The sequence below is a fragment of the Megascapheus bottae genome, chromosome 25 (assembly GCF_031878675.1).
Source record: "Megascapheus bottae isolate mThoBot1 chromosome 25, mThoBot2.hap1, whole genome shotgun sequence".
NCBI lineage: Eukaryota > Metazoa > Chordata > Mammalia > Rodentia > Geomyidae > Megascapheus > Megascapheus bottae.
In genome coordinates this window covers 19,732,540-19,760,348 of record NC_143533.1, presented here as the reverse complement: position 1 = coordinate 19,760,348, position 27,809 = coordinate 19,732,540, and the positions used below count along the sequence as shown (strand labels likewise).

The 27,809-nt window shown below is 35.0% G+C and overlaps 1 protein-coding gene across 4 annotated transcripts in view; it reads left to right on the top strand.

Annotated features, from left to right (window-relative positions):
- Positions 1 to 27,809, top strand: part of Sema6d (semaphorin 6D) — a 764,305-nt gene that overhangs the window by 128,946 nt on the left and 607,550 nt on the right. For all 4 annotated transcript variants that reach the window (XM_090358471.1, XM_090358472.1, XM_090358468.1 and 1 more), the window contains exon 2: positions 8,131 to 8,287. The gene's annotated coding sequence lies outside the window, so the exon portion shown is untranslated. The remainder of the gene's footprint in view (positions 1 to 8,130; positions 8,288 to 27,809) is intronic.

Below are 27,809 nucleotides of genomic sequence, written 5' to 3'. Positions count from 1 at the left end.
GCATTGTGTGTTTGGGTATGTCCACAGTCACTCAGCCCTTATTTGGGTTGTTTCCATGATGTTTCCTTTTTAAGTCAATTACAACATAACTGATGTGTATGTGTGCTGTGTAATGTGCTGAAAAATGCTTCTCTTTCACTTCTAGTGAGATTTCTAAGTTTAACTATTGATTTTCTTAAAAGGCAAACAGTACCACTGGAACACAGTTTCTTTTCCAAAGAGTACGTCTTTGGAGGAATCGAATGCTGGCACTGTGCATAGACCATATCAAAGGGGACACATAAAAGTTGAGCTTTTCTTTTTATTCCTTGAGAGGAGTACACAATGGCAATTAAAGTGCCTGAATGTCTGAGCACAAAACTATTTATTCTGGCTGATAATGGGCACAGTGAGAAGATGTGTTCCATTCCAAGGGTAGAAGAGTTTTAATAAGTCTTTTTAAGTGAAAACAAATAGTAAGAAAAGGCATGCACAAGGGTTCTTTGGAAGTGTCCAGTCCATTATTTGTTAATAGGGATTGTGCTACTCTCCTGCTTCCCCAACACCATCACTTTGAAACTGCTTTTTGTTTCCCACTTGTCTCTCAGAAGCTGGCCTCCTGCGTGGCTGTCAGCGGGACATCCATCTGTTTCATGGCTTCTCTTTAAACAGAGTCAAGAAGATCACATGAAATACTATTGGATATTTCCAGTCCCTATTAAAGGAATAAAATAAGTACCATATAATTATGATGTAGGCTTCAACCTTGCTTTATGCATTAGCCACTCTCTTGAAACGTTGCCTGTGAAGTGTTTCTTTGTGCAGTTGGGTAAAAACAAAGGTCTATTTAAGGAACCCACACATTACTGAGTTCCATGCTGACTCCTGTGGCTACATCCTTTTCTATTTGTGTTTCTCATTGTGACCCTGGTGGTGTGAGCTTGAGGTTAGTGAGGAGGTAGACAGACCTGCGAAGGACAGTGGGAGGGTGGGTGATGTGAAAACTATTATCTACTGGCCTGTACTTACAAAAGACACATTTGCTATCTCACTGATATGGCATCAGAGCTTCTTCTAGCTTCAGGGACACCCAGTCAATGATTTGGAAGCAGAATGTGTTATTTGTAATTGTCTGCTTGCTATCCTCATAGAATTTGCTGGGTTTTAACACTGGCTGGATATTGGAATTACATGGGGGATGTCAAAAATACTGAGCTTTAGAGTATTTAAAGCTAATTTAATCAAAATATCTGAGGCTAGAACCCAGGACTCGCTATTTTTGGAAGGTGGTTTTCAGATAACTGTACTAATCCAGAGAGCTACTAAACTACATCTCAATCATTGCCAGCACTATTACAGTTTCCTATGTAAGTTTTTAATAAAAATCAGATTCCTGTACTATAGTTGTAGAATAATACTGTTTTCAGGAAAAAACTAAAATAAAGGCAATAGCCACAAGTATTTAAGACTAAATATCAATGCTTTTAAATATATGTAAGAAAAGTAATTATATAATTTCATAAAAAATTATTGAAACCTACTTCTTCCCTTCCATTTTCTTATGGTCTAAATTGTTCAGCAATATTGCTTTGTGTGTGTGTGTGTGTGTGTGTGTGTGTGTGTGTGTGTGTGTGTTTTGTGTTTGCTAGTTCTGGGGCTTGAACTCAGGCAGGGACTGGCCCTCTCCCCGAGTTTTTTTGCACAAGGCTAGTGCTCTACCATTGAGCCACAACTCTTTTTCTGGCCTTTTGTGATTAATTGGAAATAAGAGTCTCATGGACTGCCCTGGCTGGCTTTGAACCTTAATCCTCAGGTTTCAGCCTCCTTACTGGGTAGAATACAGGTGTGAACCATTGGCTCCTGGCTCAGAAAAAAATTTTAAACACTCGATGAAATAAGCTCTTCTATTGTCAGCCTTCCATATTTTTTACTTTTCCCTTTTATTCATGTTTTTATTTTGTTTAGTATTTTCTGTGGAGATTGATATACATAACCATGAAAAAAGGCCCCTTTTCCTTGGAGAAGGTTTAAAATAGGAGAAAGTACTCTGTAGATTCTCTTCTTTTTCATGGGGTTGGGTTGCCAGTCCGGGGGCTTGAACTCAGGGCATGAGTACTGTCCTTGGGCTTTCTCAAGGGGAGAGAGCTCTACCACTTGAGCCACAGCACTACTTCTGTCTTTTTCTGTGCATGTAGTACGGGGGAATTGAACCCGGGTCTTCATGCATGCTAGGCATGCACTCTGCCACTAGGCCAAACTCCCAACCCAGAGGGGGACCTTTTCTTAATTAACACTGTTTACTACCATGGAGCGTACCAAGAGCTCTTCCTGCCTTTTTGCCCATCCCAGTGACTTTCCACTTAAGAGATACTGTTTCTAATTCTCTTTCCTCAGAGAGCCCTTTTAGATCCTGCTCACTATCAGTCTCTCAGCAGCCTCTAGAGAGACTTAAGGAACATTCAGGTGAAATTGGATGGTACCATTTCAGTACTTGCGCAAAAGTCTTGGTGTTGAACAAAGTTACTATTTTCTTGTAGCAAGCAGGTAGCAGTGTTACTGTGCACTCTTCTACCCCTCCCCCAGCAATGCTGAACTTCATTTGAGCCTGGAGTCAGGCCTCATTTGAGGCGTGGGGTCTGCAAAGCATCTGGCCTAAAGGACTATCTTGTAGTGGACTCACTGATTCATAGACCAGGCTTGTTCTACCCTCCAGAGAAGTTCCAATGTTATCTTAAGACCCCACATGTTTGCTTCCCTCTGTAAAACCTCCCACCCCAAACTTTTCTGAGTGGCTCCTTTGAATTGATGAACAATCTCCCAATTTCAAATGAACCTGAGTAACCTACCCTCTTCATTATTTGTTCCATTTTTTTTCTTACAGACATCACTCCAATATGCATTCTCTTGTGGGATGAAGGAGAAAATGGTGTTGGAAACAATAAATCACTTAACATGCCTCTTTTGGCCTTGTTGAAACAAAAGAAAAAGCCCATACTAAGGACCTCCAGAATATGGAAACAAGAGCCATATTGTGTGATTGTCATTCTTAATGTGCTGTGTTATCTCTCATCTCTTTTGTTGTCCCTTGGTTATCTCATATTGTTATACTATCTTACCTTGTTATCTGATATATTGTATATTTGTTTATTGAAATAGGATAGGGAAGGGGGAAAACAAGATGAAGGGAGGGGGTGGGGGGAGGGAAAAGGGGACAAAAAACATGAAAAAGGGTAGCAATGTTTGTTAAGTAATACACCTTCTATCTGGCCAATACAGGTATTACTTCAAAGTCTTGTAGAATTCTGCAGTGAAACCGTCTGGACCTGGGCTCTTTTTGGTTGGCATTTCTCTGATTGCTTCCACTATTTCATTGTATGCTTACCTTTTCTTGATTCAATGTGGGTAGCCTATATTTTTTTTTAAGAAATCATCCATTTCTACTAGATTTTCCTGTTTCTTTGAAGATAGGCCCTGGTAGTACTTATTCATAATGGACTGAATTTCTTATCTGTTGGTTGTTATTGTTCCCGCAGGGTCTCTAATCTTGTTTATTTGAGTCTCCCCTCTCCTTTTTTAAATTAGTCTTGCCAGGAGTCTGTCAATTTTTTGGCACTTTATTAATTTATTTATTAATTTTATGTAGAGCAGTTCTTATTTCAATCTCTGATATTTCCAATTTTATTTTTGTTATTTCTGTCCTTCTAGTTGTTTTAGAGTTAACTTTTTCTTGTTCCTCTAGGTGCTTCAATTTCATTTACATGCTCTTCTTCTGTCTTTTTAATATGGACTCCTAGTGCAATAAATTTTCCCCTTAGAACTGCCTTTGCTGTGTCCCATAAGTTCCTTTGTGATGTATCTTCATTGTCATTACAATCAAGAAAGATTTAAATTTCTTTTTTGATTTGTTCTGTAACCCAGGATTTATTCAGAAGTGTGTTGTTCAGCTTCCAAGTGTTTGAATGTTTTTTTTATACCTTTTACTATGTTGAACCCTTCTATTAATTACAATAAAAATATATTTAAAAAAAGAAAAAGCCCATACCATTAAAATTAGTCTTTAGGGGTGAATAATTTTACCTTCACAAATACTTATATTCCTTCTTATTAGTTAAAAGACTATATTAAACCTCTTATAATATTTTATGCATTTTGTTCACCTAGCTAACTAAATAGGCAGTAATCTCAGCACTGGGGTTTAGAGCACTTATAATATTAATTTATTAATGAAAGACTTTGATTTGCTACACTTGGTATTTTTGCTACCATTCCTACTGATATTTTCTTGCATCTCTGGAATTTCAGAATATTCAAATGTGTGATACTATATGAAAAATGTTAAATATCTGATGAGAAAAGCCTTTTTTTTTTATCCTCCTTTGATAATCGTTAGCTGGGTGAACTTGAGAGAAGCAAATGATGCAAAATGTACTTTTTCTTTGGAACAAAATTTGATATATTGTCCAGGTGTGTTGAAAGAAAAAAATAATATGCTATAAAAGAGTTTGGGGGGCCGGGAGTTTGGCCTAGTGGTTAAAGTACTTGCCTAGCATGCACAAGGACCGGGTTCGATTCCTTGGTACCACATATATAGAAAAAAGCCAGAAGTGGTGCTAAGGCTCAAGTGGAAGAGCTCTAGCCTTGAGAAAGTCCAAGGACAGTGCTCAGGCCCTGAGCTCAAGCCCAGGACTGGCAAAAAAAAAAAAAAAAAAAAAGAGTTTGGGCACAGACTCTTTGGAAACTGTAAAACAGCAAATAATATAGGGCATATTGTTCATTATTATGAAATGATGAAAAATGCAGAAAGTTATCCTTCATATAAAATAAAAATAAGCTGTAACCTAGTCAATTTGCATGAATTATCTTAAAATATACAATTAAGAGGTTTAGTTTCACTAAGCTTGTCATCTTCTGCCTTTAAAAAAAAAAAAACCTGAATGTCTTACTCTAGACACAATGCACGTAGTAGTTCTTTCTGAAATGTGAGAAACACATAAAAGAGACTAAAAGAAGTGGAACAAAATGAAGCCAGCATTGACATCCCTGTTCCCTCTAGTGTCTCTCACCTGGATTCATAGCAGCATGAAATGCAAAAGTCTTCATTGGATGGTGACAAGAGTTCCTAGAGAAATCAGCCTGGGCTTTGAGTAACAAGAAAACAAAATCCTGAAAGGTCACAGCGGGTGAACCCAATCCCTTGGGTTTTGTTGGTGGTGTTTTTGTCACAAACTCCAGTCTCCATAAAATTCCAAACTTTTTTATGTGTGTGCTTAAAAGTGACAAAAGCACCGGAATGATGGCAGTGGCAATAGGACAAGAATTACAACCCTGCAGGAAAATATTGAGCAGCTTTCTTATCTATGGCCCCAGAGAGTGTGGTCAGAGCATGCAGGAAATTTATTATTACTCACTCTTTTTTTTTTTTTTAGTTCCAATTTGGAGTCTGTATTAGAGCGCAGTGGCATTCTGCAGAAAGACTCCTGTCTCAAAGATCTGCAACCCCTAACAAAGCCCATACCAAATTTTATTTTTATTTATTTTATATGTGTATGGGGGTCATGGGGCTCTGTCCCTGAGTTCTTCAGCTCAAGGCTACCACCCTACCCTTGAGACAAGCCCCACTTCCTGTTTTCTAGAGGTTAATTGGAAATAAGAGTCTCAGGTCCTTTTGTGCTGTCTGGCTTTGAACTGTGATCCTCAGATCTCAGCCTGCTGAGGAGGTAGGATAACAAGTATGAGCTACTATGCCTGGCTCCATACCAAACTTTTCATTTTTTGAAAGATTTTATTAACACTGATTTTAACATCATATTTCAAATGTCATATTTAACTCAACTATTCAAGAAGGGATTCTCTATATGCAATCACTGGCACATAGATCTTAGAACCTAATTAAAACTAAGCTGAGGGTTTGTATGTCATAAATACATATTAATCTATATAAGATAGCATTATGTCTATAGAGTATATATCTCATCATAGATTTTTATGTCTATGTAGTTATGTTTATATCTCCAAGACCATGTCCATAACTTCTGGTACCCAAATATTGAGTCATTGCTCTAATATCCACATATCAAGGAGACCATGTGCCTTTTGTTCCTTTGGTCTTGACTTTTTTAAAAATCTTTTTAAATCATATGATTGTTAACCTTAGCTCTATTCATATGATGTATTACATTAATTGATTTGTGAATGTTAAAACCAGGCTTGCATCTGTGGGATGAAGCTTACTTGATCATATGATCATAGTGTATAATTTTTTATAATTTTTAAAATTTGTTTCTGAATTCTGTCGGCTAGTATTTTATTGTAGAGCGTTGTGTCTGTGTTCATTAGAAACACTGGTCTGTAGTTCTCTTCTTCTGTTGGGTTTTCCGTGGTTTGGTGATGAGTGTAATATTGGCTTCATAAAATGAGTTCGGTACGGCTCCTTCTGCTTCTATTTCTTGGAAGAGTTTCAAGAGTATAGGTATGATTCATCTTTAAAAGTCTTGCAGAATTCCGCAGCGAAACTGTGTGGACCTGGGCTCTTTTTGGTTGGCATTTCCCTGCTTCTGCTATCTCATTGTGTTAAATTGATTTGTGCAGTTGACTTATCTCTTCTTGGTTCAATGTTGGGTAGCCTATGTTTACTTAAGGAATCATCAATGTCTACTACATTTTCCTGTTTCTTGGAATATAGATCCTAGAAGTACTTATTCATAATAGACTGAATTTCTTGAATGTCATTCATGTTTGTTCCCGTAGGATGTCTAATCTTGTCTATTTCAGTCTTCCCTCTCCTTTTTTGATTATTCTTGCCAGGGGTCTGTCAATTTTGTTGACTCTTTCAAAGAACCCACATTTTGATTTATTAATTTTATTTCAATTTCTGATATTTCCAATTTTATTTTTGTTATTTCTGTCTTTCTAGTTGTTTTAGAGTTAACTTTTTCTTGCTCCTCTAGGTGCTTCAATCGCTTCTTTAGTTTTACATGAGTTTCTTCTGTTTTTTTGTTATTGTTTTTTTTTTAATGTGGTCTCCTAATGCGATAAATTTGCCGCTTAAGACTGATTATGCTATGTCCCATAAGTTCCTTTGTGATGCCACTTTCTCTTTGGTAACATCTATAAGTGTGTTGGTGTGTATGCTTGTATGTGTTCTTTATCTACTCTGTATCACCCTTACTTTATGGCCCTACTCACAAGCACATCAGTGAGAAGCACCTGAGTGAAAAGGGAAGTGAGAGGTCATTATTATAACTAGTAGACAAGAAGTAGGCCCTGGGAGCTGGAAAGTCTCTAGGTAATCATGAAGAAGGATGATTTCATTCATGAGATCCCATAATGTTTCAAGCTTTATCTGGATATGTCTGTATTAATTAGTGTAGCTAGACTTTGAGTATGATAATTTCTCCAGAAACTAGTTAGTTATATTAATAGTAAAATTTTTCATAGCGTTTATATGTCTCAGTCTCCATATCCAAACCAGGTTATAAGGGGGAGTGCATCTTTTTTCATGGGGGGCTTGGCTGCACAACTAATTTTCACTTTCCTTTGAACTTGCATAATTCCCTGGATTTTTTTTTACTGTTAACTTATAAAGGCACACTATATTTATATTAACATTTTTCTTTGTAATATAAATATATAGATGAGATCTAGAAAGAATAAACACAAGTTTTATAAGTAATCTTTCCAGATCGAAGGATATTAAATTAATATGCAAATATTTTCATATTCTAGCCAAATAAAATTTTATATGAGGTAATAAAAATAACTTTCAGTAGCTGAATAGGATTCTAGTGACTTGGTGTAACAATTGTGAGGTTCTTAGACTAAATGATTCTACATCTCATGTAAAAGGGTAAGTATTAGGAATAAATAGATGGTATACTCAAGGGGAACACACACATACACATACATGTCCAGAAAATTGAAGAGTTTGGCCCCTGGGCCATTAACTGTAGAGGTCAACATCACTCTTGGACCTAGATAGTAAGGGAAGGAAAATCGCCATAATTTGTGAAGGGATAGGATTGGTTGGTGGAGAATATAGGGCTGGGGATTTTGTATAAGGTTGGAAACTAGCATAGGCTGATGATGTATTTTGAGAGCCCAGATATCCAACACATCAATGTCAATTTCTTCTGTTCTTTTTGCCTATTGCAGGTGTGAGAATGTGGCTTTGACAAAATTAAGTTGGAATTCAACATACAAAGGAATGTTTTAATGCCTTCCTTACTGGCTAGTCAGTACTGCCGGGTGAGGATAGAGGTCCTGAAAATACACAGGAAAAATGAGCAACATATTGGACCTTCTTCATTCAGTGAGTAATAGCATAAATTTGCTATCTATATTATTTTTCAGTAAAATGATGTTTGCTTTTGCTTGACTAGACATAGAAGAACAATTATCTTTCATGGGAGTGATAATCTTCATAATTAATTTTCTAATTAATTTTAAAAAACACTGATGTGTATCAGAAATCCAGGTTCCTTTGCTGACAATTCTTTATGTGTTTGCTTTTGTGAGAATAATCATATATGTACAGTAAGGGACAGTGACTTGCAAGTTAATTCTATTTATTTTTACAATATATTTTTATTTTTTCTTGCTTTAACAGTGTATGTGTGTGTTAAACTAAACTACCAAATATAACCTTGCTTTCCATGTGATGAATTGTAAAGACTAAGACTGATTCCATTGTTTCTGCAATAATTTTATATTATGGAAATATTACCAAGTACACACATTTAAGATAATATTGAACACTTTTTTCCTTTAATCATTTGTAGAGTATTTTATATTAAAACCTGTAAAATACTTTTATTTTATTTTTTAAATATTTTTATTGTAATTAATAAAAGGGTTACATGATATTTGCCAGATAGAAGGTGCATTAATTCACATACATTGATACCCTTTCACATGCTGTAAAATACTTTTAAATGAGCACAAGCTAGACTAGAACTCTGTATCTGACAGCTAGAGAGAGAATGTGATAGATTGTGTTAATTATTTTTTCACCTAAGAAGGGATTCATTTTCACTAAGTACTTTTGCAAATATTTCAGAGGTAAAATTAAGGAAGTTTTATCTTACCATTTTTATTTTCAGTATCTCATATATATTCACTTCTGTAGGCAAATCAGTCTCTGAACTGAATTATGTGATAGATAATATGATATGTCCTGGTAAATGAATGTTCTAATCAATTGTCTCCAGAAAATTGCCTATATTCTTTTATCCATTCAAGGAGCTGATTTCACAGACAGACAGACAAACAGACAGACAGACACACACACACACACACACACACACACACACCTCATAAAAACTGGAAAGATTGTTGTTTTTAATTTTTCTTAAAAAGCGTTATAGTTATACTAAATGTACATTGGCATGAAATGCTGATAAGAACATATTTTCAAAGAAAACTTTGTGTTTTTACAAATACGTTTATTTTTGAAGGCCTAGCTTTTTGAATCACGGCTAATAACTTACCTACAATTTCAACAAATCACTTAACATATATGAATAAAGAATTTAATACTTAATAAGAAAAATAGCATTTTTCCTAAGCTTTACAATATTTAACTAAATGAACAAAGAGTACTTGGGAGAAAGGTGCTTGAGAGATAATACTGTAGGCAAAAAATATAATAGCCTGCTTAAAAGTGAACATAGTATTTTCAGTAGTATTATTTTTCTATTGTATACTTTATTTTTTTCATCAGAAGCAAGTCTTCACTAAATTCTTATTAATATGATCTTTATCTCCACTAAATTTATGGCTTCTGCTAATATCTAAGAAATGTATAGTTCACTAGGCTATTAGGAAGACTGATAAAAATAAATGGCTCTGAAAACTTGTCTGGCACTTAAAAATTCCTAGACACTAAAGTTAGTCTCATTTGTGTACAAAATGTGTGCAGTGTTGATTCAATTTTGTTTTGATAAGGTTTTTTTGAAGATTTTTTCAATATTGCAAATTCTTTGAGGGTAGACCTAAGTAAGAGGAAGCCTTTCAACGTGGGGAACTATGAAGATAGGGAATGTACTGATGACCCTGGCTGAGAAGCACAGGCAAAATGTCCTGAGACAGGCTTCAGCAAATTTGACATGAGTGCATTTCCACAGCATGGTACACCTGCCTCCTCCACTATGCCGGTGAAGAATGTTGTTAGAAAGTATTGGCATTAATGTATATGTTCATTACTTCTATTTTAAAGACTGTTGTACTTTTTAGATGGGACTTAAAACTTGGTTACTTTTTTGTCTTTAGATGAGTGATCGTCACCTAAGTCTTTCTTTCACAAAACATGATGAAGTAGGAAGTTATAATGGTGCCTTCATCCTTTCCTAGAAGAGTAAAATTCCTAGCAACAGAGTCCAGATGATGGTTTTTAAACCAGTACAGAAAGAATATTTTGCAAGGTGATTGTGGTAAAGAACTCCTATGTAATTGGAGCCTGCTAAATTATTGAGCCAGAAAAAAAAACTTTCTAATAACACATCTCAGCAGGTACAGGAATCTTATCTGCATCATTCAAATAAGGACTGAGATTGTCCTAGAGATAGGCCATTGGGCATGACATTCCTAACGTCCTAGTACTTAAAATATGATTTCTCATGAATGCTCAGGCATTAAGTGTTAAATTGCATTGCACATGTGTGGAGACAAAAAAAAACAATCTCCAAATATTGAGACAAAAAAATTTCAAAAGACATCAATATAGGCATCCCCCATAACCCATGAATATGATACCTTACATGGCAAATCAAGTACCATCCCAACAATGGTTGTAAACCAAGTCCTTATCTTTTAAATGGGCTTCTATTGGTTTAGATTTGGAGAATAATTCCAGGAGTGAAACTTGACTTGGTATGAAAAAAAGAATAGTTAGTTGGCATTAAAAAAACCCCAGCAAAACAGCAAATCTATCAAATGAGAGACACTGAGGTAGATTAGCCATCTCCTCTTCAGAAAGGGAATGTCGTGTGGTGCAGAGCTCTAGGGGACTAGCAGGATATGTGGAGATACGGGGAGAATGAAGCCTACTGATAATGTAAAAAAATCTTACACTTACCATGTGGATTCTACACTATGTGTTCAATATCAAATTTTCTTCTGTGAGTCTCTGTTCTCTTGCAATGTGAATGATACTCATTTCACAGGTTGATTGAAAGTGTGTTTCAATGCTATTTAAATTTTATGTCTGATACAGTACTAAAACTAGAATTCCATCGTGTGTCTATACCACATTTTCTTAATCCATTCATCTACTGAGGGGAATCTGGATTGGTTCCATATTTTAGGTATAGTAAATAATGCTGCATGAATATAGTTGTGCTGGTAGCTTTAGTGTGACCTTGTTTGTTTGTATCATTTGAGTAGATGCCCAGGAATGGGATTGCTGGGCCATAGGGGAGCTCTAGGCTTAGTCTTTTGAGGACCCTCCATACTGCTTTCCAGTGTGATTGAACTAGTTTACACTCCCACCAACAGCATAATAGAGTTCCCTTTTAGCCACAACCCCATCAGCATCTGTTATTAGTTGTTTTCTTGCTAATGGCAATTCTTAGTGGGGTTATGTGGACTCTCAGTATAGTTATTTGCATTTCTTTTATGGCCAGAGATGTTGAACATTTGTTCATGTGTCTACTGGCCATTCTTATTTACTCTCCATGGAAGTCTCTTTTTAATTCTTCAGTTCTCTAATTAATGGGGTGTTCTGTGCTTCCTTCATTTGTAATAAGGGATTTTGTATAAATCTAGGATGTTCCTAGCAGAGTATTACAACAGCTTAATAGATACGTACATATGACCATATAAAATATGCTAATCGAAGTGAACTCCAAGATATGGAAATAACAGGTTTTTTTGTTTTGTTTTGTTTTGTTTTGCCAGTCCTGGGCTTGAACTCAGGGCCTGAGCTTTGTCCTTGGGCTTTTTCAAGGAATAGTCCTCTACCCCTTGAGCCACAGAACCACTTCTGGCTTTTTCTATGTATGTGTTACTGAGGAATCAAACCTGGATCGTGGTGCATGCTAAGCAAGCACAGTAAGAGTTTACCTTTTCTTTTTCAATGTAGTCTTTGAAATTATTTCTTTTTCTTTTTCTTTTTTTCCTCCTCTTTTGTTTGTTCCCTGTTGTCAGTAATTTTGAGTTTGGTCCCTGTGTTACATATATATATTTATCTGATTTGGAGAAGGGAAAGGGGAATAACAAAATGGTAAAGCACAGGACAAAGGGTGAAAAACAGTTGTACTCACAAGACATTATGGTGGGAATTAACTTTGCATATTGGCAGTGAGGGGAGCTGCGGGGAGTGAAAGTGGGAGAAAAGGAGGGAGGGCTAACACTGTTTAACATGAAATGTACCTTTTTATATAGCTGTGACCCCTCTGTAATCACCTTTAGAAAAAATTTAAAAAGTACAAAAAACACAGAAGCAGTCACAATCCTACAAAGGACAGTGATTGTGATTTTTAAAAAGTATATGAAATGAGCTGGCCCAAGTCCACAGGGATTTTGTTACCATTGAGAATTGAATAACTTGTGTGACTCCATGTGCAGCTCTACATGAGACCGCCCGTGGCTGCTCAGGAATACAGTAATGCCCATCACAGGTGAAGACCAGACTTACTCTGTTGGTATTGCATCAACATTTATGGGGTTAGAGCTGAGGGTTTTTTTCTTAACTGAGTATCATCATTCATTTTTTTAAAGACCTCCAATTCAAAGGATCCACATAACATCTGCTATATGAAAAAACATCTTTTTCTCGTACTTTAAAGACACCCGAATTTCCTACCCGTGGCAATAGAGTTCAAATGCAAAAACTTCATGAATATCATTACAGTGAAAGGAGAATAAATTTCTCCTACTACTAAATGGAGTCCTACAGTGAAAGGAACTCAAGACACTTAAAATTATTCTAAATCTGAAACCTTTGAACTTCTTAAGATAAGTAATTCTGAGAGTAAAAAATATTCTTTGTTTACTGGAATAATTGAAGGTATTTAAAAGAAGCTGTAGTAATTGGCTAAAATGACTTTTATCTTTTGAGCATCCCCAAATATGCATTTAGAAACATTTCCATATATATTTACTTATTTTCTTACAAAGATCTCATATGGATGGCCGGGAGTTTGGCCTGGTGGTTAAAGTGCTTGCCTAGCATGCATGAAGACCCGGGTTCGATTCCTCGGTACCACATACATAGAAAAAAGCCGGAAGTGGTGCTGAGGCTCAAGTGGTAGAGCTCTAACCTTGAGAAAGTCCAAGGCCAGTGTTCAGGCCCTGAGCTCAAGCCCAGGACTGGCAAAAAAAAAACAAAAAAAAAAACAAAGATCTCATATGGAAACTTTAGAATATTTTTAGAAGATTAGTGAGAAAAGTCAAGTGATTTCCATGGGATGGATTTAAATCACTGTGAAAAATGATTTAGGTTTGAAGAAGAAATAGAGTAATTAGGTCACCTAAGGAAAAGAATATTTGAAAAATGAATGTCCTTTATAAAGTCTTAACATTTTCAGTCTAGTTATGAACTCTGTCCTTGATTCAGAAAGATGATAGTGTATACATGAGAAGCTAGAATTACAATTATTTCTAAATGGCAGCTTTCTCTGAGAGTGTTAGGCAGGACTGTCTTCCTGAGAGCACAGTGTGGAGGCACTAAGAATCTTAGTAGGGACCTACATATGATACAATACTCTTTGTCTCCATGTGTTTGTATGAATAGCATACCATTGCCATTTTGCTCTGAATCCTGGAAATTGTTTAAACAATACTGATTGTAAAGTGATTTTGTTCCAAGTCTTTCCATTTCCTTACAAATGGAGCAGTGTCATTCTTTGTGATGGCAGTATAGAATTCCATTATGTATAAATACCACATCTTGTTGATCCACTCATCAACTGAGAGACATCTGGGTTGGTTCCATATCTTAGCTATGGTGAATAATGCTGCAGTGAACATGGTTGTGCTGGTATGGCCTTGTTTCTGGACATTTGGGTAAATGCCAAGGAGTGGGATTGCTGGGTCATAGGTGAGCTCTACGTTTAGTCCTTTGAGGAACCGCCATACTACTACTTTCCATAGTGGATGAACAAGTTTACATTTCCACCAACAGTGTAGTAGTGATCTCTCCTAGCCACATCCCCACCATCATCGATTGTCTATACCTGACATAGTCCCTGTCATCTCTACCAGCAATGCACAGGTCTGGGTCTTTTCCCCCTGATATTGGTAGATTTTGTATTATGAGAACATAAGTCTATGTTTTTAGTATGTAATCCCAGGTCAACTGAACCAAAGATGAAATCCATCATTTTCTATTTTATTTGCTTTTTAATAGGTAATAGCTCTTCCCTAAATTATTTTGTATTCGAATTGTTTTAAAATTTTTCCATCATGTGCCAGTGCCATTATTTAGTATGTTTTATTACCTTTTTCCTATCTGGATAATCAACACTAATCAATTAAAAGCCATTGCAAGCTTCAAGTTAATCCAGTGGAATAGCTTAATTCAAAATAAATAGGCAGAATGAATATTCTTCATTTAGTTGATAAAACTGATTGAGAAAGTAGTAAAATGAAAATTACAGGATAAACATCAAAACATTAGTTAAATACATGAGAAAATACTCAAAACCCAAAATATCCACATGTTATGGTTATAAAGTATTAGTGTAATAAAACCATCAAATAAATTCTTTTATAAAAATGTATTAGAATATGAAATCAGATGTGTGTGGTGGCTCAGACCTATCTCAGTAGGAGGATCATGGTTTGAGACTAGCCACGCAAAATGAACCTGAGAGCACATCGTAACAGAAAAAGATATGCTGGTTCACAGCTATTATCCCTGCTATGCTGGAAGTGTAAATAGGGGATTGTGGGCCAGACCAGTCCATACAAAAAGTAAAGAACTCATCATAAATAGTAAGCATACCAACAACAATATTCATTGCAGCACTATTTACCATAGCAAAGATATGGAACCAACCCAGATGTCCCTCAGTTGATGAATGAATCAACAAGATGTGGTATTTATACACAATGGAATTCTATGCTGCTGTCAGAAAGAATGACATCGCCCCATTTGTAAGGAAATGGAAAGACTTAGAAAAAATCATATTAAGTGAAGTAAGCCAGACTCAAAGGAACATAAGTTCAATGATGGTTTCCCTCATTTGTCATAATCAGTAGAAACCTTGGGCTCTCCTAGCAGAGATTTACAATAAAACAAGCCTAGATTACAGTATTTCACCTTGTTATCTGATATATTGTATATATGTGTATTTGGTTATTTAAAATCAGATAGGGAAGAGGGGAAAACAAGATGAAGGGTGGGAGGTGAGGGGAGGGAAATGGGGACCAAGACATGAGAAAGGGTATCAATGTTTGTGAAGTAATGCACCTTCCATCTGGTGAATATAATGTAACCCTTCTATTAATTACAGTAAAAATATATGAGAAAAAAGTAAGGGAACCAAAAAGCACTACAAGTGTGATTTTTGTGGTAAAGCACTTAACTAATAAAGAGCAAGGACCTGAGTTCAAACCTTAGCACCAGTGTGTGCTACAAAGTTCTACTTGTATCATGAGGAAATTTATCTCACTGAAACTTCACTGCAAATGTTGGCAGATTTACTTTTCAGATGTAAGTGAACAGAATTGAAAGTGAAGGTAATCAGCTTATGAAAAGTATATAACATTGAGGTATCCTATATGTAGCTGAGAAATCAGCTCTGCAATTTAAACAAGATTGATTTTTGAATGTTGATTATGAGAAAATCAAATTCTAAAATAAAAAGTTAAATAAAGATGTATGCCAGGTGCTATCAGAAAGCACATCAATTTTAATTTCCCTGTGTTCCTTTATACTATTTTCCTGTGTTTTCCTCCCAGTAATTAGATTGCAATATTGCACATATCAATCTCCATTTTGTTTCCTCTCGATTTTTATCATGAGCATCTATTGTGTTGTTTAGATTGTTTTCATGACTGTCATCAAAATCATGGCATACAATTTAAGCAAGTTACAAGTATCATTAATTAATATTTTTAAAAGGTCTTCAAAATTTGGTGCTATCACTAAGTAATTTAGGATATAACATAATTATTTACTGAGGAAATATTAGTGAGTGCCTAAACAGTTTTTAAGACTTTAAAGTATGACATGATTAGATATATAAACAATACCTCTGTGTTCTCTATGACATACTTCATGATATTCCAAAAATTTTATTAATGTGGCTTCAAGTTGGTGACTATTACCACCAACAGTGGCATTTTTTTTTCTTCATTTGCTTTGTCTAGGCTCTAATCTTAGTCAAGTCTGTATTTTTTCATTCTCAGATTTCAACTCCAGGATCCTCTGCATTTTGACATCCAAATAAACACCATTTCATATTTTTCTACTGATTTAATTACTCAATTCACTACAAAGAGAAAAATGATGATAGTAATGATGCCAGGCCCAATTTCGATCTAGAGTAGAACTCCTAGTAAACTTGAGATTACATTTTTTTTAAAATTCTCTTCTATCTAATCTTCTTATTCCAAATGGAATTTGCCTTGTTCTTGGGTTATTAGATCTGCTCTTTATTCAGAAGTGGCTACTATGTCTACGTCTTCCTTACTGACGGAAAACAGCATGACTCTTCAGAAAACTTTAAGCAGTATATTGTAACTACAGCTATACCGCTATGTAGTTACCTGTGTGTATGTGAAGGCAGTATAATAAAATCCATCCAATTCTGTGAAAAAAAGTGACAAGTTAGGAGGGATAGGAGGAATGAGAATATGGTGGACAGATGAATTCATTTAAAGTATACCATATGTGCATACAGAAATATAATAATGTAACCCCCATATTACAAATCTATGACTGAAAAATCAAGTAAAAGAATCTACCAGCTGTTAGACCATCTGTTGTTATTCTTATTATATACTTTCCATTCTTTAGAAAATTTGTAAAAAAAAAAATCACTCTGTGTGTAAAACTTCCAGAAGCATTTCTTCCATTCTTAGAAAACATGCTTTTACAAACGGTCACCCATATTCTGCTTGTGCTCAGACTAATTCCTGTTACACATGCCAAGAGAACTAAATTATCAATACTTCCCAACTCTTTCAGGCCTTCCTAAAGAAGATTAGGGTGTTTGGCTATAGAATTCACAACTTGGAAAAGACAGTTTTATATGCATAGACTGTGATTGTCTTTGAATAATTACCTGGCCATCTTTTATTGAAGTTCAATTCTAAGCATTTTTAAGCTTCATCTATAATAGAAAATTAAAAAGATACAGCACAGCTAAATTAAGAATGAAGCCATAAATATTTACATATTAAAAATACAAAAACAAAGCTCTACATTTTCCAGCTATTAACTTACAAATTAAATTGTTTAAAAAGACTTTTCCATCAGAAAAACTGAAGGGGAAGAAGATATTATATTTGGTTGTGTTGTAATGGAAAACCAATAAATATATAACTTATTATGTGATACCAGACTTTGAAATTAACTCACTTGCTATTTATTTGAAATTCAAGTTTAATAAATCATTAATCATTACTAAATCTGAATGCTTTTTCCTTAAAGAAAATGCTGGGTGAGTTTAGCTATTCTCACTAGGATTTTGGAAAGTGTCTAAATGTAATCCACTGTCCCTTAAAAGCATGTAGAGCAAATTTTTTAGTGTAAAGACTGTATCAACCAAGTCCTTCATCAAAGTGAAATATGTCATCCTTCAAATGTTTCATAGGTATTTTCTCTGTGTCTTTTTTCAGAGGATATTTTCCTGTATTTGTTCATCTGGTCATTCATCAACACACTTAACATAAGATTTAGCATTCATTGACTATTCTGTGCTAGGAGTTATCACAAAAAAGCAAGCAAGAAAAAGTTTTTCCAGTGAAATTGCATGATACCTGAAAATACATGAGAGCATACACTGTTTTCCAGTGAGAAAGTTGATTCCATGTTGAGAAGAAGGTGCTAGTAAGTGATCCTGGACAAAATGAATACGCTTATCCATGGTGTGAATTATAATGTATTTGGACTTGGGTTTGGTAAGAAAAAGTTATAAGAAATGATGAAGAAGAATCCTCCAGTAGGACACAGTACACCAGGGGAATCTAGCACATTGGGGTTCCATGCTTTCCATTTTAATGGCAACTGGCATAGGCTGTCCTACCTAATTCCTCTGAATAAAACCCAGGATTTCAAAAAGACAATGCCCTCAGTGAACGTCTTAAAATACTCCACAGAGGGACAAAATGAGAGACGTGTCTCTGCTTGCCTTCACTCCCAGTAAGATGATAAAACAATCTCCTTTGAAAATTTTGATTACAGTGTCCTGAGTATTTGAATTTAGGAGGAATGAATTCACATAGTCTATGAATCATAAAGAAAACCCAAGCTAGGAATTTAGGTTAAAATATTTCCAGGCTGTGAATTATTCTAGCTTTTGGGAAGAAATAAAGACAACTTATGTAGGCCATAAATAATAAAATACTTTCAGCTGTAAATTCAAAATTAAAGTTTTGAAAGTATGAAATTTGAAGGAAACATGGGCATTGTTTTTTTAATACAAAATCCAAGAGAATTAGATCTTCTCCCCAGTAGTTATGATGTTAGTCATTTCAGAATATAAAAAATAATTTAAATATTTTTCAGAATAAAAGGAATTTGCAGAGATAATGAAGGTAAAATAGACTGGCCAAGTCAACCTAACAGATATGAATAGGAGAAAATAGTAATTTAGAAATAGTAATGTGGCAATTGTGTGAAACATCAGATTGGCTACATTTAAAGAGAAATGCTAGGAGCTATAAAAGTGCAGTTGAAGGAGTTTTAATCAGAATATAACCCAGAGATATGAAAATATAGAAAGCATAAAAGTGATAAAAGAAGCTACACTACAGTAGACCCACAAGGTTTCATAGAAAATGAGCAGTGAGTTATATGCGGGAAGATGTGGCTTTGAAAAGATATTAAGCTTGAATTTGAGAAGCTCAGATTTTTAAATGCCAACAGAATATCTAAAACCAAAACAAGATTATATGTGAAGAATCACATGTAAACATCTATATTTTCTGACTGAAATGACTAACACCTTAACAATTGGGGGAATGTCTAATTCTCTGGGCATCTTTTTTCCCTAAACAATGCCCTTGTTTCTTGCATACTTCATATTGCAGAGAAATCAGTCCCTGAAAGTAGCCATAGAGAAAAATAAAGAATACCTACAAAAGGATAGACAATTTTATATAAGTCAGGTTGTTTAATTTTCTTTATTGACCATTACATGTACAAAAGTAAATTAGGGTTGTAATGTACTTCATTATTATTTCTTTGGGGGCACCTTTCATTTCTATATTACTTAGGTGTTAATTCTCATTCTCCCTTTTTATTATCCAACCATGCTGATAAAATATTCTCTCTCCTTCATATTATTCATGTCAACACACTGTTGTTGAAATAAAATTTTCATTAAATAGGATATCATATTACTGACTTTATTCTACTTTCTTTACTCATCTCTTTGGTTGGGATCAATTTCCTTTGTACTATGTAGCTATGTACATCTGTTATTTTTCTTAATTGAGTGAACTTTTGTGGTGTACATCTACAATATTTTCTTTATTTTGATGACCAGATTGTCTATAATATATAAGTTCTAAGTTTTCTCTGTTAAGGTGCTACTTTTTTGCCTTTTATAGTGTGGAGATTTCATATTTTAATTGGTTGGGTTAGCATTTATATCAAGACAGGAATTAGTTTACAATTCTATGTCATATCTATAATCTTAAAAAAGAATTGAATTTTCTTCCTTATCCAGCTCCCAGGTTGAAGCAGTCTTGCTGTCTGAAAAAGAAGTGCAAACTTCAAAGAATAATCATCCCACCTCTATATCAAAACATTCTTTTTTCATTTCTTTTTTTTATTTCATTCTATTTTTCCATTTTTTTATTATTACAAAAAGGGCCTTCATTTTGTCTCTGTCAGAATATCATGGATGTACATAACTTAATTGTTATTGTTATCTTGCCTTAAAGCATTTGTAACTTAAATTCTAGTGGCTAATCATGTTTGCTATCTTGCAAACATGGTTTTTGTTTCCATATCCTGGAGGTCCTTACATTTAGTGTCATACTATTTGGCCTTATGTCTCTAGATTTTGTTCTATTGTAAATCTCTGCTAGGAGAGCCCAAGGATTCTACTGATTATGACAAATGAGGGACACTTTTGGGCCTATGTTCTTTTGGGTCTGGCTTACTTCACTTAATATGATTTTTTTCTAAGTCTTTCCATTTCCTTACAAATGGGGGCGATGTTGTCCTTTCTGACAGCAGCATAGAATTCCATTGTGTATAAATACCACATCTTGTTGGTCCACTCATCAACTGAGGGACATCTGGCTTGGTTCCATATCTTTGCTATGATAAATAGTGCTGCAATGAACATCATTGTGCTAGTGGATTTAGTCTGTCCTTGTTTCTGGACGATTGGATGAATGCCAAGTAGTGTCATAGGGGAGCTCTATGTTTAGTTTTTTGAGGAACTGCCATACTGCTTTCCATAGTGGTTGAATGAGTTTGCACTCCAACCAACAGTGTAGTAGTGATCCCTCCTGGCCATATCCCCTCCAGCATCTGGTGTTATTAGTTTTCTTGATCCTGGCCATTCTAACTGGAGTGAGGTGGAATCTTAGAGTTGTTTTGATTTGCATTTCTTTTATGACCAGAGATGTTGAGGATTTCTTCATGTGTCTATAGGCCATTTTTATTTCTTCTTCAGAGAAGACTCTCTTTGGCCCATCTTTTAATGGGATGGTTCTTGGGAATAAGATTCTTAGAGATTCCTTGAAGCCAGAGACTCCTTTTGCCCATTTTCTTTTTATCCTGCCACTCAGTTCTTTCTCCAAGTTCTCACAAATAACAATCAATATGTCTGGTATTGAATGTATTTTGTTTTATTGCCATTATCCTCCCTCCCAGGAGTATAAAAAGTTAGGTTAAAAAATAAATTTCATTGTATCTGGGCCAGCATTATTATTTGTGAAAGAACAGGAGAAATTTAGTGCGATTTCCATCCCGAGTGGTCCTTAAATTCAATCCTATATGATTTACCCATGTCCCACCCTGACTGTACTTGCATTTCTTGGGTGGCTTTCTGATGTGGCTTAAATAGCATTAAGATTAATGCCAGGTCCAGCACAAGACAGAGTTTCCAAAGATAGTATACTTGGAATTCTAAAATTCTTCTAAGAATTTATAGCTGATTCATAGACTCTATCTCAGGATATTGTTTATCTGGAGAAATCCATTCTAATTTCCCTTGCTTTTCCCTAGTCTAGAGGGTTCCCTCCCATTTTCTATATTGCTATGATCTCTTCTCTGCATCACTCTTGGCCCTTCTGCCCCAAACCAAGCTGTTGCCTGTTCTCTTTGAGAAGGACTGGACTGTAAAGAGGAAACATTTGTCAATTTAGTTACATCCTGCTACATCCACTCCAGTGGAGTCTGTGCAGCATGGAGCAGAAAGAGCTTGAATGGCTGCCAGTCCTGAGGTTCGCACCAATGGTGATCAGGCCTCCTGGAGGTCCCTGGCAGAGACCGGGACATATGCGTGGAATTCTCATAATGCTGGGTGCTGGAATTCTTTTGTCACTCTTTTCATTTCTGATAGTTGATGGTATGGCAGTAATATTCTGTGCCAGCTACTGGCCTAAACAATTGATTGAGCGACTAGATGCTCCAGGAACTAAAAGTGCATGCTGGCTACTCTGGCGCAAGACACACCCACAGCAGCCTTGATGACCTCAATGCATTCTATTAATAATAAGACAGAATTAGAAACTAAAACAGAAAATATGATCTTTGAATTAGTAATAAATGTTAGTTTGCCTGAATATGCCTTTAATGCGTCTGCATTACTTGTGTAAATGTTGCAAGTACATAATGAATCACATGGGAAAGGATTAGAAGGGCTAGAGCACTGTGGTGTGCTCTAACTGAACAGCAACAATGGACTCTTAGGCTTAAGGTTTTACAATTCCTGGCACAGGGTAATAATTCCTGACTCAGAAACAGAATCATAGGAAGAACTAGAATGGAACAGATGGTAAACAAAATTAATATTGATTAATGCCAAGGCGGATGACGCCTAACCATAATGTCTGACTTATTAACCATAGCTTCTTAGAATGAAGGGAGAAGTTTCTTTTCTACTCAGAAAAATGTACCCTGTAACCATTCTTAAACATGATTGTAATCTTTTGACCTTATGCCAACTGAAAGAAAATGCTCCTGTTTTGACTGTATATAATCTCACATTCAACAAGTAAAACTTCGCAGCAGACTTCAAACCTCCCTTGCGTTTGTGTCTGTCTGTCATCGCCGAATCCATTCCTGACCTGTGAATCCAGACTTGGTCTCCCCGCACTCCCGCTGAGTCTGTCTGCGGCAACATCCAAAGTCATTTTGATTCAAAAATTATAATAACAAATTTAACCTACTTTTAGCATTTTTTATTATTATTAAGGTGATGTACAGAGTGGTTACCATTTCATATGTCATATAGCAAGTACATTTCTTTTGTGACAGTACCACCCCTTCCTTTTCTCTTTCCCACTTTTCTCCTCTCATCTCTATTCGCAAGTTATAGAGTTCATTTTCAATGTAGTGTCTACTGAATATCATGACTACATTTATTCACCCTTCATATCTCTATTTCTTTGCTGTCCTTACCCTCACCAAAGCCAGATAAATGAACATACCAGACAAAAAATATCAACAAACAAATAAAAAATAAATAAAGCCAGAACACTTCTTTCCATTCACTGGGATTTATTTTAATAAATATTTAAATGTTCAGAGGCACGGAGGCATTTTGATCTACTTTTTTTTTTATTTTTCCCCTGTTGGTCATGGGATTTGAACTCAGGCTTGGGCAGTGTCCCTGAGTTTTTCCCTCAAGGTTAGCACTCTACCACACTGAGCCACAGGGCAACTTCCAGTTTTCTGGTAGTTAATTGAAGATAAGATTTTCCTGCCCACGCTGACTTTGAACTGAGATCCTCAAATGTCCACTTCCTGAGTAGCTAGGTTTATAGGCACAATCTACCAGTGCCTGACTTTTAACCAACATGGTTTTTTTTTACTGTTATTATTCTTTTTTTTATTGTAATGTATAGAAGGATCACAGTTACATTTGCCAGACAAAGGGTATATCACTTCCCACACATTGACACCCCCTCTCATGTTTTTGTCCCCATTTCTCATCCCCCTTCCAATCAGCTTGTTTTCCCCCTTCCCTTTCCTATTTCAAATAAACCTATATACAATATACCAAGTAACAAAGTCAGATACAGTAACAATATGAGATTAACCGAAGGGCAGCAAAATGGAAGATAAATAACATACATAGTACATTAAGAACAACAATCACATAATACAAAGCTCTTTTTTAACCTACATTTTAATAGTCCATTTGAAGAAAATTAATGCTAAAAATGTTTCTAAAACCAAGTCTGGAGGAAGACATCTTTGCCTGTTGTATAATTCATGAGCATCACTTGGGAAGCGCATATGATTTCTCATAAAATGTTTGATTCATTTGTTGATAGATGAAAATGAGATTAAAAGTTCTGGGAAGTTTCAGGTCACACATCCAGCTGAATCCAAGTCATAAAAATATTTTAGCAGATATATTTTAAACTCTCACATTAATACTCTTTTTCTATAAAATGTCTCTTCCAGGAGAGAAGACTTTCATTAGTCGTTTGAAAGCAGTGTCTTCCCTAATGAAAAGTTTTACTATTTCTGGGATTTACGGGGTCCAGATAGAAGCAAGAAATTATTGTACTTAAGAAGTGTATAAAATAGCTGACACATTTTTTGGATGTTTGCTAAAGATTGGACCTAAGGACTTGTGCTTGCTAAGCAGATTACTTTATCATTGGTAATTCTTTCAACAAAACTGATGACAGTTTGACTGGAGGATTCTATGAGATAGTTAACTGTGATTAAAAGACTAGATAATCTCATGACTAGAGGTCTCCCATCTGTTTAGAGTTCAGGGATAGGCAACATTTAATTAAGCCTTTCTCTCTCATCTTCATGTTCTGTGGCATATTTATTTGTGAATACCCCATGTTTAGTCATCTAGGAAAAACTACCAACTTGAATATTTTAATCATTTTTTCCAGCCAAAAAAAAAACAAATTTAATTATCTGTTGTGTTAATCTGAAAAGATTTACTCAAAATCTTATTATTAATTGCCCTGTCCAAAGCCAGAGGGCTGAGTGTTGATTAATTACTCTGCTAATCTAGAACTGAAATTTTTGTATGTGACTGTTTGTGCATTGTTGTAAAGGAGAGAATGAAATACAAGTTGTGGGTAGAGGGAGGGGGGTACCAAATCAGAGACCATCTAAGGTGTCACTGACTTTGCCTCAACCAGAAGAACTATTACCTTTAATAGATTCATATTGTAGCTCTCTCAATTTGCATATAGCAACACATACATATTGTGGTAGCTCTTTATTTAATAGACCTAGTGTGTATTTGGTTCTATGTGATTTTTTTGCAAACTCTTAGAGAGGCAGTGCATTTTCTCATTACTTTGCATGATTGACCTTTTCAAATTTAGCTTGATACAGACAATGTGAATGTGAATTCTATGTTTCGTGTAATATTTATAGCATGTGTATTCAGGTATCATGATTATAAAACTTAAACTATTTCACTTAAACCAATTCAGTGCACAAATATCTTTATTCCTCTTTGTTACAAGACACAAGTGAATGTGTAAAGTGCATTCAAGTTTCAAGAAATAAATAAAAAAAGATCTGAGTAAGGTAAATAGGAATTATATCTTAAATCATTGATTTATCTTATAGGCTATTTAAATATTTGAATCATTTTCCCTTTATAGGTGAAATTTGTAAGAAATAATAAGAACTTAAGTTATCTTAGTATCTGAAATTATATTTTGATTATTTTTATCTGGTAAAAAATAGGCTTTATCATCATTAGAATGAATAAAATCATTCAAAAAAAGCATTCAGCAGAATACATGAATGTGCTGTTATTAATATTATTGGATCCAGCTGTGTTTTATCATTTCTCTGGCTTGTTTCACTATATTTCTTCAGTGCACAGAAACATATCAAAACAATCTGAAGTGTACAATGTTTGGTTCTACTGTGCTAAACATTCAACATAATTTACTTCAGATAAGTCAAATGTTTATCAGAATCAGAAAAGAACTCAAAACAAGACTAGATCATGAAGAACATCTCAACCCAAAAGAATTTTAACTATGCAAACAATGTTCTCTTTTTTCATATATTTTTTATTGTAATTAATAGAAGGGTTACATGATATTTGCCAGATAGAAGGTGCATTAATTCACATACATTGATACCCTTTCTCATGTCTTGGTCCCCATTTCCCCCCCCCACTTCACCCTTCAGAAACCAGTAAGAAATAAATGTTAATTCTCAGATATTTGAAATTAAAAGTAATGTTCAAAATAAGTGATTAGCCATGGAAAAGTCATTATAGAAAGTAGAAAACATATTACCACACAATACTTAAACACAAATTATTAAAAAAAACTAATTAAAAAGTTTCTTCAGGCTCACATTAGAAAAATTTAAAGGTGAGAAAACAAAGTCCAGTGAATTTGAAACTATAATTCTAGCTATTTGAGTGGTAGATGTGGGTATCTTAGTTCAAAGTCAGCCCAGTCAAAAAAAATTGTGAGATTCCATCTCAACTCTTGGCTGAGTATGTGGCTGAGTATGGCAGGACATGTGTGAGGGATATACAAGAGGAAGGTCACACCCACACCTGGCCTAGCCAAGCAATAAAGCAAGATGAGATTTGGAAATAACCAATGCCAAAGGTATTGGAGATATGTTTAAATGTGTGGTAGAGGGCCTGCTTAGCAAACATGAGACTCTGGGTTTAATTTCTAGTACCTGCAAAAGAAAAAAAAAAGCAGTACATTTTCCAAGACACACGAAGTGATGAAATGATCCCTATTAAATGATTTAAGAATGCTTCTGGGCTGTAGCATATGAAATGGAATCCAGGCAGAGTCCAGCAGATTATCTGAAGTGATGAGATAAGAGGTGGTTTAGGGGAGATCAGGAGGCTAGAGTTTACTGTACCAAAGCACAAAGAGCTGCATAGAGAAAAAAACCACCAGTCCCTGTATGTGAAGAACTACCTGAAGCCAGAGAAAGAAACACCCACTTGTGATTAAATGGAGCCATACATTCTGCTCATACCATGCCAAAACCAGCACCTGTTTCTAAAGCCTACTTGGATAACCTCTGATTCACAGGGCAATGAATCACACATAAAGATGTTGCTACTGTACTTTGAAATCATTTTTTCTACCATAAGAACCACAATAATCTCAACACACACACATTCCTAAGAAGTAGTGCTCCAATAATTTATATGCCAGTACAAAGCTTAAAAATTTCTATAGAAATGCAAAACTACCCAATACTCAGCAAAGTAAGATATACTATGTCCATCATCTAACCAAAAGTTTCCATAATGCAAAGGGGAAGATGGAGGCAAACAAAAAGAGAAGGACATTTTAAAAAGTGTAATATCATTCACTGTGTTCAAAATAATTTACAAATATATACATATAATTGAATTTATACTTAAAAGCCTTCCCACAAAGAACAATGTTTTCAGAATTCATGTCTGTTGGATCTTCTGCCAAATATTTCAGAAACAGATATTACTACTTCTAAAATCTTTTCCAGAACTTTCAGAAGACCAGATGACTGCCAGTTCCCTTTTGACTATAGATATCATTGTCCAATACCAAACTTAGACAAAAATTAGTAGAAAAGAAACTTCAAACATGACAAACTGTGACAGTGGCTTGAAAGGGGAAATAAATTTAACTGAGGCACAGTAATTTATAAAGGATACTATATTATAACTAAATTGGGATTCTCTTGGGAGTTTTGATTAGATTTGAAAATGAATTAGCTAACTCTTCACCTTAATGTTTGTTTTTTTGTTATTCAATTGAGAAAATATTATCAAGAGATAGAAGAAATCTGTTTGAGTTAGCTATCTGATTTTAAACCTCAGCCATATCTAACCAATAATGAATACTTATATAAAAAGGACTATATCTAGTATACTTAAGTCATAACAGGCTAAATCCATCCCTACAAACAAGCAAAAGAGGATAGAAGTCACCCTCTCTCCCCTATTCCAACATCATATGAGAAATTATAGCTAATATAGGAACAGAAAGCAGAGCATTTTCGTTGAAGTTGAAAAAGAACTACCATATTTATTTGCAGAAAACATGTGGAGAATTTGATGAGATCTACAAAGAATAAACTACAAGTTTTATAAGTAATTTTTCCACCTCGAAGGATATTAAATTAATATGCAAATATTTTTATATTCTGGGTAAATAAAATTAGATCAACTTAAAAGCATTCTTAACATACTTAACTGCAAAGATGTTTGACAAGAAATGTACTCACCACTTTATGTATGTAACTGTAACTCCTCTGTACATCACCTTGACAATTAAATTTAAGAAAAGACCATGACAAAGGTATCTAGTAACTATTTCATAAATATTAGATGTGTGACCTAATAGAAAGGGGTTAAGACAGGTAATCATTAAGATGTGGTTAGCACTGGTATGTCTGAGGCTGATGATTAAAGAACTGCTTGTAAATACTGTACCTGCTAAATGTGTTTCTTATAGGCCAAGGACTAGAAATTCTGAAACTAATTCATATGTATATTAAGTATACAAACTTAGAG